General features: G+C 38.1%; 1 protein-coding gene across 3 annotated transcripts in view; it reads left to right on the top strand.

Moving 5' to 3' along the window:
- Window positions 1–13,717, top strand: part of ESR1 (estrogen receptor 1) — a 354,777-nt gene that overhangs the window by 103,695 nt on the left and 237,365 nt on the right. The gene's annotated exons all lie outside the window — the stretch shown is intronic.

The raw sequence follows: 13,717 nt of genomic DNA, 5'->3' as shown, positions 1-13,717 counted from the left end.
TGCGGCGCAGGCTGCGGGGCTGGCAACGCTGAGCCAGCTGAGCCGCGCAGCCCGGCCCCGGGGTTATTTGTGGATGTAGCGCTGGAGAGTCAAATTCCCTAGCTTGGCAGCTTAAAAAAAAAAAAAAAATCTGTTCTCTCCCCCCCCCCCCCCCCCCCCCCGCTTGAGAGACAGATATGAAACCCCGTGTGCTTCCTAACTAAATAAATGTTGGAAAACCTTACAAAGCAGCAGTTATTTGTGGGGGGAACACCCCAAAACAAATAAACACAAGGCGCTTTGAGTCCCTCCTAGTAAATGTCCTGTTTGGGGATTTAAGGCTGGAGGTTTTTGGGGTTAGGGGAACTCAGTTTTATTTATTATTATTTAAAAATTTATGTTTTAATGTGCTTGCAAAATGTCCTTTCATCTAGAATTTCAGATTGGAAATATGCATGTAGGATGATGATGATGAATTTTTTGGGAAGCGATTCCCAGCACCCACTGTCCTCCTCCTCCCCAGCCCAGATGCAGGGCTGTATTGAACTGCACTCCTCTGGGAGCAACAGGGCAGTTGAATGGGTCTTAAGTTTCTGATTTCTAAGTTATCTGGCTGGGTCCCTGTTGAAACAGGTTGCTGGCATATGACTTATGACAGCCAGACATTTACAGGTGTCCTGTGAGTTTAAAACATGCCATATGGAAGCACGAGTGGTTTGGAATACCCTCCTGCCAGTTAAAGCACATTTCTGTCCCACCAGGCAGAAAATGCCCACGGAGTCACGTGTGTGTGGGGAGGTGGGGGCTGGGGGTGGTGGTGAGCTCCTTCTGCACCTTTCAGTCACTGTGGAAGAAGCACTGGCAGTTCAGGACACAACGGGAACACTTTTGTGACTTAATTGGCAAATGTTTTATATCCTTATTTTTTTTCTCTAGTAGAGATTATGTTTTCCTTTTCCCCCCTGCCCTCCCATTTTCCCTTTGATAATTACTCCTTTTATTCCCGATGGACTTGGGGAGAGCTTACGTGGGTGTTTATGGTGAATATCTGCGCCCTAGGAGTCCCCTGGACACGGGTGCCCTATAGTGGGTTTGGGAGGCCTCTGGGCGCCCACGTGTCTGGGTCTTGAGTTAGACACTGCTTGACCGCTCACAGGTATCAGACCAGCCTCCACCCTAGCTCAGACCCTTCATTGCAAGCTACAGACCAATTTTTCTTATTCAGTGTTCTATTTCCAGATAAATTTATAGCAGAATAAACAGGAGGAAGGTGTAGATTGGCCCCAGAGGATACTGAAGGGCAGTCTTAGGGTATCTGAACTTACCCGGTATCCTCAGCCCCCTCAAAGGATGTTAGAGCATCCCACAGCCAAACAAGTCCAGCCTGAGTTATTACTTAAAAGACAATGAGCAAAATAATAAAAACTTTAAAAAGAACAAAACTTTAAAAAACATATTTCACATTCACTTCACTTGTTTTAATTTGGGGTTAAAATGAAAAGAGAAGAAGAATTTATTCTGCCCACTTTAAAAAAGTGTTAGAACAAAACATAACAATTATATCTAATTCACACACATTTGAAACCCCTTGATATGAGGGAAGGCAGTGGTACGATGTGAATTCCATAACCTTATGATGGACTCCAGGAACTATTTTTTTTTCATTAATTTTCAATTCTTTTATTGCAAATTAATGTCGTTGAATTTCAATGGGCACTAATGAGACTGCTCCTTGGTGGATTATCTACTGCCTTGCTACTAATTACAAAGTGATCATGGTCAAATAAAAAGGGAATCACGTTTTATTTAAAATTGTTCATTATCCCACTGGCAAATAGTATTGCTATAATATGCCCTATCTTAAACTTTTTGCATCAGATGATATTCAAACACTTTTAGAATAATACAAAAAAAATGACAAGGGGCTTAAAAAAAGTAAAACAAAACAAAAAGCAAAAAAAAACAAAAAAAACCCAAAAAAAATCCCCTCACACAAGTGGGACTCTTTATGCGAATTCAGTTTTAGAATGATTTTTCCTTTATAGTTTATTTCCCATAATGTCCTTCCTCTTTTGTTTGAATTCTGCCTCTTACTACCCAGAGAGGAGGTGAAGCCTCTATCCAAGTGTTTATTTAATTTTTATTAAAAGTTATTTAATATTCCCCTTTCAGTTTCCCTGTTTGAATCACTTGGGGTAAAAAGTAAAGAACTGATTAGATTTTTGTAGGAAACCTTTAATTTTCTGTAGTAGTTATCAAAAGTTTGGGGGCTGAAAGCAGTATTTTCAAACTGCTTCTGATGACCCAGAGGATGGTGAAATCAGTTTAGTGAGTCTAGAACATTTTTAAAAAGGAATAAAATAGAGAGGAATGTAATAGAAAACATCAGAGTGCAAAACATTTAGTAGGGTGGGTTTTGTTTCCTGAAAAATTATTTTAATTATACATGCTTGTGCATGCAGGTTGTGATGTAAAATGTATTTCTTACTGTGGGTTGAGATAAAAAAGGTTTGAAAGCAATCGATCTAAAATATTATGTTTAGTAGAAAACAAAAAAAAATCAGGTAAGTGCTTGGTTGTTTTATCTGCACAAACCAAGAAGCTATTTTGATTGTCTTAATTTTATTTTACCCCTATAAATTAGTTGGTGTCTTTAGGTCAGTTAGATTAAGCTTTACTATTTCTGAATCTTAACTTTTATGTTTGTAGAATGGTGCTATCATGTGGCTTGTCCACCTGAATGTCTCACTGGGATGTTCAGAAAATGTATGTGAAGTTCACATCATTTAACATTAAGATGCTATGGTTGCTTTCTTCTACCGTATTTCCCTGAAAATAAGACAAAGCCGGACCATCAACTCTAATGCATCTTTTGAAGCAAAAATTAATATAAGACCTGGTCTTATTTTACTGTAAGACTGGGTATAATATAATATAATATGACATAATGTAGTGTAATATAATATAATACTGGGTTTTATATTAATTTTTGCTCCAACAGACGCATTAGAGCTGATAATCCGGCTAAGTCTTATTTTCGGGGAAACACGGTATGCATGAAGAAATGTCGCAGGTAAAACTACCCTGGGCCTATAATAATGTGAGAAAGATCATCATATGGCTCAACCAATTGTTAGTAAGAGGGAATAAATGCATAAATAGGCAAGCTGTGACTGCAAGATATGTCTGACCTAAAATTTCTGGAGTAAGGCAATTGGGAGTCACCTTATCTTGGGTTTGTTTTTAGAGTTCAAACAACTTAGGAAGTTTGAATAAACTGAAGATCAAACTTAATTATGTCCACCATGATTTTTAAAATTTAAATGAGGTATTTAATGCTCTGTGTTTATTTCAGTTTTATTACTCAATAATATTGAAGGCTAAATATTGCTCATTTCTCCAAATTACCTGACAAATATACTACTTTGCATCAAAGTCAGTGCACTAGTAATTTGTATACTGTTATACTGGCTGTATGCATATTTTGAATACTAGTTTGTCCATTGGTGATCATTTAAAATGATTTCTTAACTTTGAACAAGGCTCATCTCTAGGGAGATATTTCAATGGCTAATTTTCAAGTTTCCAATATTTCCTTCCTTGTATTTTGGTGATATTTTGGCACCCTTTCTTTCTGTTCTTACTTTTTTCATTCATTTAAATTATTACTGTTTACCTGACACTTTGTATTGGTCTAAAAATAGTTCAAGGAGCTACATCTTGCCTTGAGAATGAGTGTATTTTAGGTTGAAAATATAATCACATCTTCAATCCCCATTTCATTTTCACCTACGCCATATGGCTTGTACCTGTTCGTTAGAAAGCCTTTGAAGGATAATTGGTACTTATTTTAATCTTCTTTCTCACAGTCAGTTAATTTGGGCCCCTGGATTATTTTTGTGAATATATTTAGAATATGACATTCATAATTTGGGAATATTCAGTTTCAGCATTTTGGTTTATGATTGTTTCAAGGGTATAAAACGCGCAGGAAACTGAAAAAGGCAAGGACAATAGATATCAGGAAAATTATAAAAGGTGTCAAACTTTCTGTTAGTGATAAGACATTAGTAATTTTGTCAAATGGGATAGTATACGTGAAGGTGGTGCATAAGCTATGCATGCATTCAATATTTTATCATTATTTCACACATTAATATTTGTCCTGGTGCTTTTGTAAGCTAAAGAAAACTGTAGGGAAGAACAGATTTAAGTAGTCAGGAGTTTCACTACAAATATAGATTGATGATAATATGAAATCATTTTCTTTGGAAGCCAAATTTAAATAAAATCTTTATTACCATCTGCAACATTTGTTTGCAGCATGGGTTATCATAAAGAATATTTATCTTATAGATATATTTTTAAAAAGTCAAAACCCTGATTATGTGAAAATATTTTTACACAAGGAACTATATGAATTTTAGTTTTCTAAAATGCATATTCAGCAAAAAGATAATACATCTAAAACCACCCTGTGACTTCAGTATTATTTTTAATGTAACTTTAGAAGAACACAGTAGACAGAGCAGCATGCTAAGTGTTTTCCCTTTTTTTTTCCAGGGTACACTGAATGGATAGAGGCAAATAAAGTCATTTAGTTGAATTCCAAGTCTCAGTTTGCTCATTGAAGAAAGAAAAACATAGAACCAAAATGCCTACTCCAGAGAAAGGTGCTATATAAATCCCCAAAATACTTGAACACAAACCAACCAAAGTGAAAGTGTAAGGGATTTCGTAGAAAGGAGGCATCCCATCAGTAATTGAGTAGTTTTATATTTTAAACTCTGCCAGCGAATTGATGGATAATGTCATTTTAAAAACCAGTGAGTCTGAGCTGTCCCCTACTCCATCCCTAAAACATACCCTCACTCTGTCCTCTGAAATCTGAGGTCTTAAGTGTGCGGGAGGTAAAGGAAAGCACCTTTATGATATTCTCGATTGCATGAGGGAAGAAACCATAATTGCGGAATTCTGTATCTTGGAGAATATTAGTAGGAATTAGGGGGAAGTTTTGCATTAATCGACAATACTTTCAATTATGTGTATATGTATAGACCCTATTAAAAATATGAAGGATGGAAAGACATTCCTTTTGGTCCCCACTGACAACATTTTATGTAGTTTAATAAAGTAATAACTTCAAGAAGCTAGGTCAAATAAGAAAGCGTGTGACTGACATTTATGGTGTGGTGGTGGAATCCATGATGGTGGTGGTGGCGGCGGTGGTGAGAATGGTGATGATGACAATGATGGGGATCATGATTATTGGTGTCAGTTTGGGTAGGCACTGATTCTGGATGCCTACTACATAGCTGGAGAAGTTTATCGTATACAGAAATCAAATCCTTTTAATGTACTTGGCTCATGTTTGTGAAGCTATAATTTACATATACAGTCAAACATTTTAATAATGACATTATTAATAATTTAATACCATACATCTAATAAGTAACTATAATTGCTACAAAGAAAATTAAAACAGAAAAATCCAAACAACCCTGGATTTTTTGTTTTCGTTTTTCCTCTGAACTTTTTAGAGGGATAAGTTGTGTCCGTAGTTTGCTTCCTAACATCTTCTACTTGAATCTAATGTGTTGTCTTTAGTGAGATAGTAGGCTACTTTGTCTTGTAATTTTCTACTTTCTGGGGCCCCGAGGAATTACGCTTGGGGAAATTATAGTTCACTTAAAGTTAATTAAGAAATGTTCAGGACTAGACATGTACAAACGAGCCCTTGACAATCTCCTATGTGGTTCTTTTTGAGAGTTCCCCAAACGTTGTCAAACTCAAGAGGAATAAATGGCCTCTGCCATTTAATGTCCTGATTCTCAGGTTTAGCTCAGAAGCTGCAGAACTGTCTGGTTCCAAAGCCTCCTGCGCCCTTCCTTGGTTGAGTCCCGGCCTGCAAACTCCGGCGGTCTGGGTAGGGCCCCGGCAGCCAACGTGTGTGCGTGCCAGGTACTACTGCTTGGGCAGTTTTCTTGGCAACTGGACTCACTTTTCTGACCTAGAGGCTCGGGATTTCTTCTAAGACCCTGAAAGTAAAAGACAATCCTCTTTTAGTTTCCTGCAACTAAATGATGTTAGAAATCGTAATTTTTTTTGCGTTGGCGTAATTCCTCTGCTGATTTTTTTTTAAACAGTCCATTCTCATATTTTCTTGTTTCTTTGCTTTATTTTCAGTGTTCTTCCCTTTAAACACTTTTTGGCCTCTTTCCCCTTTTCAAGCTTTCTTTTTTCTTTTCTGTTTTAGTCACTTCATCCGTGTATTCCCAGATTTTTCTTTCCATCTTTTCTGGTTTATTTCTTTATTGACCGTTTCATCTGTTTTTATTTTTAAATGAAATTTGGAACAGGGCTCAACAGAGTTCCCTGCCTGGCAATGGGGAGGCCAGTGGTGTAAGAATAGGTCTTAATATTTCAGAGCGGCATTAACTACAATAAAAGTGTCAGAAACGATATTTTTTTCTTGTCGCCAAGGAAAGAAGCTTAAAACAAACAAAATCAGGAAGAAATTTTCATTTAGTGGAATTGTTTTGACAGCTCATTCATTCATTCATTTGGCAACCTCCTTCCAAATTGTGTAGCTCGTTAGTGGCATAGATGAAATAAAATGCATTTTTGTATTCCAAGCAGTTCCTATATCAGTGCTAGCATATAGCAGCCAGGAAATATTATTACATGAATGGGTGGACTCCTAGGGCCTCATCCTTCTGCACGTACGTTTGGTATGGAGATAACAACTACAAATGCCATCTTGGCTGTCGTCTCCTTGTGGACCAGGTTCCAGGGGTTCTAGATGCATGTGAACTTGGACAAGGCGCTTAAAGCTGACTGTAATTTCCCACCTGTTGACAAAAACACTCCGTTTTGAAATGTTATAGGTGTGTCCATGATTTATTTTACTTGTTTCATGAGGGTATTTTAATTTTTTTAAAAAATAACAATGCAGCATTGTCAGATCCATAACTGATTTTAAGGGTCCTTACGGGTCCTGTATGTTACCTTTGACTTCTGCTTTTGTATTTTTGAAGATCTTACAAATGGTTGTATTTATTTCTGCTGGGCTAATTCAAGGAATTCAGAGAGAAAGCATGTAATTCCAATTTGAGTGCAAGAGGCAATTTAGTTACATTGAGAAGTTATGTTCTTTAGTTACCTGGAAAACCTTGCGGGGTGTTCAGAGGCCTTTTCGATTTCTAAGAGGAGGAGTCCTGAGCACTGGCCCAAACAGAGACACAACTGTCAAGACTAGATGCCTATCAGCCTTCAGCGAGGTGCCTGGCTCACGAAGTCCTGAGAAGCTGTTCATGGTATGAATGGCTGCTGGTGGTGGGCAGGCAGCACCAGGTACACTGAGCCGCTCAGGTCTGTTGTCTGCAAGAAAGGCCGTTCAGGAAGGATCTGACAGGAAGAATGTAAGGAGTGTGTGAATCCCCCCATCCCTAAGGAGTAACAGGAGAAAGAAGGACTCCACAGGGCATCACAAATCCAGTCCATCCTCATTATTTCTGGATTCTGTATTTACGAATTCGCCTACTTTCTAAAATGTCTCTGTAACCCCCAAATCGATACTCATGCCACTTTCTCGGTCATTCGCAGACATGCAGAGTGGTGAAAAATCTGAGTCACCGACGTGCACGTTCCCAGCTGAGGTCAAACGAGGCGGCACACTGCCTTCTGGTTTCAGCTCTCCTGCTGGAAGCAAGGGTCCTGCTCCAGGTCTATTTAGCGCCACTTCTTTTTTTCGTATCTTATCCTTTTTGTCGGTGATTTTGCTGTTTAAAAATGACTCCCAAGTGTAGTGCTGAAGTGCTGTCTAGTGTTTCTGAGCACAGGGCTGTGATAGGTCTCACTGAGAAAACGGTATTAGATAAACGTGGTTCACGCGTGAGTTATAGTGCTGTTGGGTATGAATTCAATGTCAATGAATCACAAATATATGTTAAATGTTGAATAAGATGTCTTTAAACAGAAACACACACACACAACAAGGCTCTATATTGATTGGCTGATGAAAATACAATGATCAGAGAGGCTCACAAAACCCAACCCTGTATTTCCCCCTCGTGGGAGTGGTTCAGTATTCACTGATTCAGTATGGGTGGCTACTTTATCAAACGTAATTAATAATTACTGCCAATATCGACAGTCGATTTATGTAACAGAGTGATTAAAGCACAGGTTTGGGAGGCAGACAGTGAATGTTTCTGGTTGACTCCTGCCTAATTGTGATCTCTGGTTCAATGTGGGATGGCATTTACTCATCAGTAAAATGCTGGTCAAAACAGGACCTACATCTTTCACTTGTTGTGAAAATTAAAAAATTTCATAGATGTCAAGGGCTTAAAATGTGCATGGCACTTAGTAAGCCATTATTTTTTTAAATTACTTCTTTAGACAGGAATTGGCAGCTACACCTCAAAGAAGGTGACTATCAGAGCTTTTTAAAACTCATAGACACAGACAATAGTTTAGGGGTTACCAGAGGGTAAGGGGGGAGGGGGACTCTAGAAGAGGGTAAACGGGGTCTAATATATGGTGATGGAAAGAGAACTGATTCTGGGTGAACACACAATGTGAGATATAGATGATGTATTACAGAATTGTACATCTGAAATCTATGTAACTTTACTAACAATTGTCACCTCAATAAACTTTAATTTGAAAAAAAAAAGAATCTGGAATGCTCGTAACTTCCCCATATTTGCTTGTTTTGCCGTCAAGGGACTAACTTTAATATCCTATTGTGAGTAGAAGTTAAACTTCCTACAGAAAGCAGGAAGCTCGTATTTCTTGAAGTGCTTAACATATCCTAAATTCTATGCTAGAAAAACAAAACAGGGCAACTGTAGTCAACTCCAAATAAGGAAAAATCAATCAATTAACCAATAAAAGGAGTGAAGGGCATTACGTACTGTGCACTGAGGCAATCCCAGAGAGAGAAGTAGTTGAAACTGAGGTAAGCAGTTTATATAGAAGCTGTGACATACAGAGGGCAAGGAGGGGATTTGTGTGTGGTTTAGGACAACGGAACTGGAATTAGAATCGGGACGGAAGGTAACAGTTCTAGGGCCTCTAGAAAAGTGATTTTCAACCTTGTCCGCACATTAGAATCAAGGACGATTTCAGAATCATCCAGATGATTAAAAAACTACCAGCGGGAATAAGCAATTTAGAAAAACAAAACAAGACAAAAACACCATCGGCTTTTCTCCTGTGTAGTCTACTGATTAGCAGCCGGACTTGCCTGAATGTGATCACAGTTACTCTCCCTACAACTACGTATCTCACTTTTAAAGATGGGGTTATGCAGGTAGCAGACCTCCGAAGGGGTGTTTAGGGTTTTGCTGTACTCTAACCCCAAGCAGGAATGTTCAAACCCAGATCTGCCTGATTTCCAACTCCTCATTTCATTGAGCCATCTGGGTATCAGAAACAGAGGGTAAAATGCATGCCGAGGAGAAAGAGAACAGTAGCATTAATATCTATTCCGTATCTTTCCAAAATAAGATTTGAGGTAGGCAGTTATATTGGATATGGACTAGATGCCAGGAGGGCCAACTGAAGTAGACTTTGCCATAGGGTATGAAGAGGAAATTAGGAAACAGCCTACAATGTGGATGCAAATACAACATCTATGTACCAACACGACTGAGGTTTTTATTCTGTGTTTAAATAATTGAAGGTAATTGAAACCCTTCAACCTTCCCCCCAATAGGGTTCTCTTTCTTTCACTTTTTCAGGTAGTTGCCACGTACCAGACTCTAGTATTGTTTATACAACTTTAAAATTTTAACTATCAGTACAATGGGTTGATTGCACAGAATTTCCAGTTGCGTGTTTGGAAAAGCTCCTTGAAGGCTTTAAAGTGAACGACTTAATTGAAGCTGTCCTTGTGTGTTCCTTTCCATCATGAAGTATTAGGTTGGGGCAAAAGTAATTGCAGGTTTTGCAAGTTTTAAATTTTTTTTTGTAACCTGTTCAACTGCAATTACTTTTGTATCAACCTAATATTTGCAGAATTCTTTCCACAAATGCAATACTTGCTATTTTTAACGCCTATCCCCGTGTTTACATTTTAGAGGACTCATTTATTGCTACGGGAGGTGGGCATCCAGGCACTCCACCTCGGCATATGAGCCCAGGGCATGGTTTCGTGAGGCTTTTCCACATTGCTCAGTTCTCAAGGCTGCTGTTTTTCTCACATGACTGCCCAGAATCATCAGCCAAAAGCAAATCTTTGAAATCTTAGAAACATGTATAAATGTAACTCCTCTGGTAGGGCTCTCTGGTCCTTTTTTTCTTTTTTAAATTAAAGTTCATTGGGGTGACAATTGTTAGTCATGTTACATAGATTTCAGGTGTACAATTCTGTAATACATCATCTATATATCACATTGTGTGTTCACCACCCCGGTTCTTTGTTTTTGAGGCTCAGCAATTGTGATGGATGGAACCAAAATTGCTTCTCTATAATGAGTCCAACCCCCTTGTAAGAAGTCTGTGTTTGACACTAGGAAATGACTAGCGAAATGATCAGGTAACGTGTGGAAGCATTCATAGGTCCTTGCGTTCTTATGCTGAACAAGCGTCGTTCACAGGAGGCACTGCCGGTCAGCTTTTAGGACATCTTAAAAACACAGACAAGATGTTTCTTCTTAATATCTCGCATGTCATTCTCTCTTTTCTCTACACATAACTTTCTGTTATTACTGTAAAAGGTTCATTACTGGTTTTTCAGCATTTGAGCTTTCAAACTCTGATTTTTCAGTTTGTTACTAGAGCATCCTTGAGAACTGACTCTGGATGGTGAACACACAATGCAATACAGAGATGATGCATTATAGAAATGTACACTTGAAACCTATATAATTCTACTAACCAATGTCACCCCAATAAATTTAATAAAAATTAAAAATCCAAACCAAACCAAACAACAAAAAAATCCTTGATCTGATCCTTCGTCTGCTTTTGAAAGAAACCTTCAGTAGCTTCTCACTAGTCACAGGACACATGCATGTTCCATTGTCTGACATTCAAAACCCTTGTAATTTGATTCCAGCTAATCTACTCCATGAAGATCTTGTTCAAAACCAGATTTAAGTGGCAATGTCCCACTTGTAGTTCTTATAGTCACCTCCATGTCTACCATTTCTTCGTGCTTGTCCCATCTCTGTTAGGCAGATTCTACTCAGAAGTCAGAGTTCAGCTCAAATGCCACCTCTACCAGGTGGGTTTTCTCCTGGGCATTCTTTCAGTGTTCATTGTATTAATACATATGCAGCACCTCTTTTGGTACCTCTGTTATGGAAATCACTGTATCATGCCTTTCATTATGGTTGTAGGTAGATTTGTCTCCCGCATCTCTTTAATAGATTTTAAAAATTTTATAGATTAGATTAGACTAATTTAGTAAATTTTGTTAATTCATGTATTTATTCACTCAGTCAACACGCTCTGTTGAGTCATATACCAACATCTGTGGTAGGTACAGACATTGGATACTTCATTTATGATGAAGTCACTCATAGTCTAGTGAGGGAGATGACAAGTGTATAGACAATTGAAAAACAGTAGAATAAGAATTGTGATAGAGAAGGGACCACCAGGCGCATAGAGGAGGGACACTTAACTAGATGGAGCGCCTCCATCTCTTGGTGCTGAAGTCCAAAAAATCTTCATGGAAGGAGGAGTTGGCCAGGCAAAGAAAGGCAGGCAAGGTTGTGAAGAGAGGCTGAGTCTTGTTCCCTGGTACTCTCTATAGTTCCAGCCCAATTCCTTGGGCAGAATAACTGCTTCATAATTTACATAGCCAAAATATCGAATTACCAAAATAAGGGTAAATTGTTAGGCATCAGAGAACTAATGTTAATAATACCTACTGCTAGTATTTTTGAACTTACAACACCAGGCACCACGCTGAAAGCCCTAAATGATGATCTTATTGGATCCTTACGCCAACCGTAGTTGGTGTAGTACTGTTAGTATTCTCAGTTCATGGATGAGGAAACTAAGAGTGAGAGAGGGGAAGTGACTCACTCAAGATAACGCAGCCAAGAATGGAGGACTGGGGACTCTAAATCCTGAAAGTGGACTCTGAAGTCAAGTTTTAACCCACTGTATTACGCAGAAAAATTGACAGGACATCTTCTGTCACTGATAGATTTACTCGGCAATTGGGGTGTTAACTTCTTGTTAATTTTTTATATTTAGTTGTGACAATGGTTTAATCTTAGACTGTGTCCTGAGGTTACTTCTTTTAGTTTTATGGGAAATCGCTATTTTTATGATGCTTGCTAAACAATCGCTAATTTTATGATGCTTTTAAACAATTTTCCATTAAGTAAGGGGATATTTTCCCTACTGATGTCAGAAGGAACCAATAAATAAAATCCTATCAAGACTTCCTGATAGCAACCTTATGCATTCCTCTGCATATAAAATCCACCCAAGAATTTTAAATCTGTACAGAATTACATAGTGCTCCTTTGGTCCAATCCTTTCATTATGCAGATAAAACCATAAAATCACAGTATTTTTAATCTAGGAGAGACCTTAGGCATCATGTGTTCCTACTTCTGTATTTTCCAAGTGAAGCAATTGAAGTGTAAAGAGGTGAAGTGCCCTTCTCAGGGTGTCCCAGCTCGTGCAGGCAGAGTCAGGACTAGAACCTATGTCCGCCTCCAGCCCACTACTTCATACTTCACAGATGGAGGCATGAGCAGCCTCTGTTCACTGAGGACATAGAGGCCATGCCATACTTATTCTTGTAGTTTTAGCAAAGCTCAAGCAAAGTGGAATGAAGGACTCACTGCCTGGTGCTGACCACTACAAAATTAGAATGATGGCTAAAGTGGATGTACCAGCCGTGCACGCCTGTCCTGACAGCACCTCTGTTTAATTGGCATATGGTCCATGTGAGAATTTGTTTTTACCTTGGTTTGTCACTTCAGTTTTAAGGATCTAGGGGAAATTTATTTCCCATACTACTTACGTTTAGATTATTTCTTCTCGGTTTTAATAATTATATCTTGTTTACTTTGTGATTAAAGATTTCCTTTCTTGTTTTCCTGTTTTCTGTTTCCAGGGCTTAATAGTAAGGAATTACTTTACCAGATTTCTCTGGAGACTCACAGCAACTCCTTTCAGATTTCTGAAGCAGTTGGGTGCTATTTTTATTCCGCAATTACCAATGTGAAAATGGAACTTGCATTATTTCCTAATCGATATTTCACTTTCGTGTTGGCAAAATTGAAAAAAAGAAAAAAGAATTCAATCTGTACTTGATCCAGCAGCCAGGTTCCAACAGGAGTTCTTTGTAATATGGTCCCTATGTTGAAAAACGTGTCTTCTTTGAGGCTAGTTGCTAACCCCAGTGTTGGTTATATACTGTTTACTATTAAACTTTTCACCTTGTAGTTTAATATTCTTTTAGGAAATGAAATGTAAGTTTAATAAGAATGGCAACTGATGGAACCATATGTCATACATATAATTAATGTTCCTGATAAATGTGTTAAAGAAGGGCATGGTTGATGGGTTATAACTGTCCTAAACCAAGATGATTTGACACCATTTACTGTGTAGAAATGTACATTTATCAGGATAGGGTTTATAGTTAAACAAAACTATAGTTTTGTTTTTTTTTTTTTACTTTCAATTTTTTTTAATGAGTCAAAGAACTGTTAGAATTGTGAAGTAAAATATATGAAAAGGAGATGTTAATAATCTT

Source organism: Rhinolophus sinicus, chromosome 2, assembly GCF_057876585.1.
Source record: "Rhinolophus sinicus isolate RSI-liver-muscle chromosome 2, RSI-T2T, whole genome shotgun sequence".
Taxonomy (NCBI): Eukaryota; Metazoa; Chordata; class Mammalia; order Chiroptera; family Rhinolophidae; genus Rhinolophus; species Rhinolophus sinicus.
Note: the sequence above shows the minus strand (reverse complement) of the source record. Positions and strands in the feature narration are given on the sequence as shown.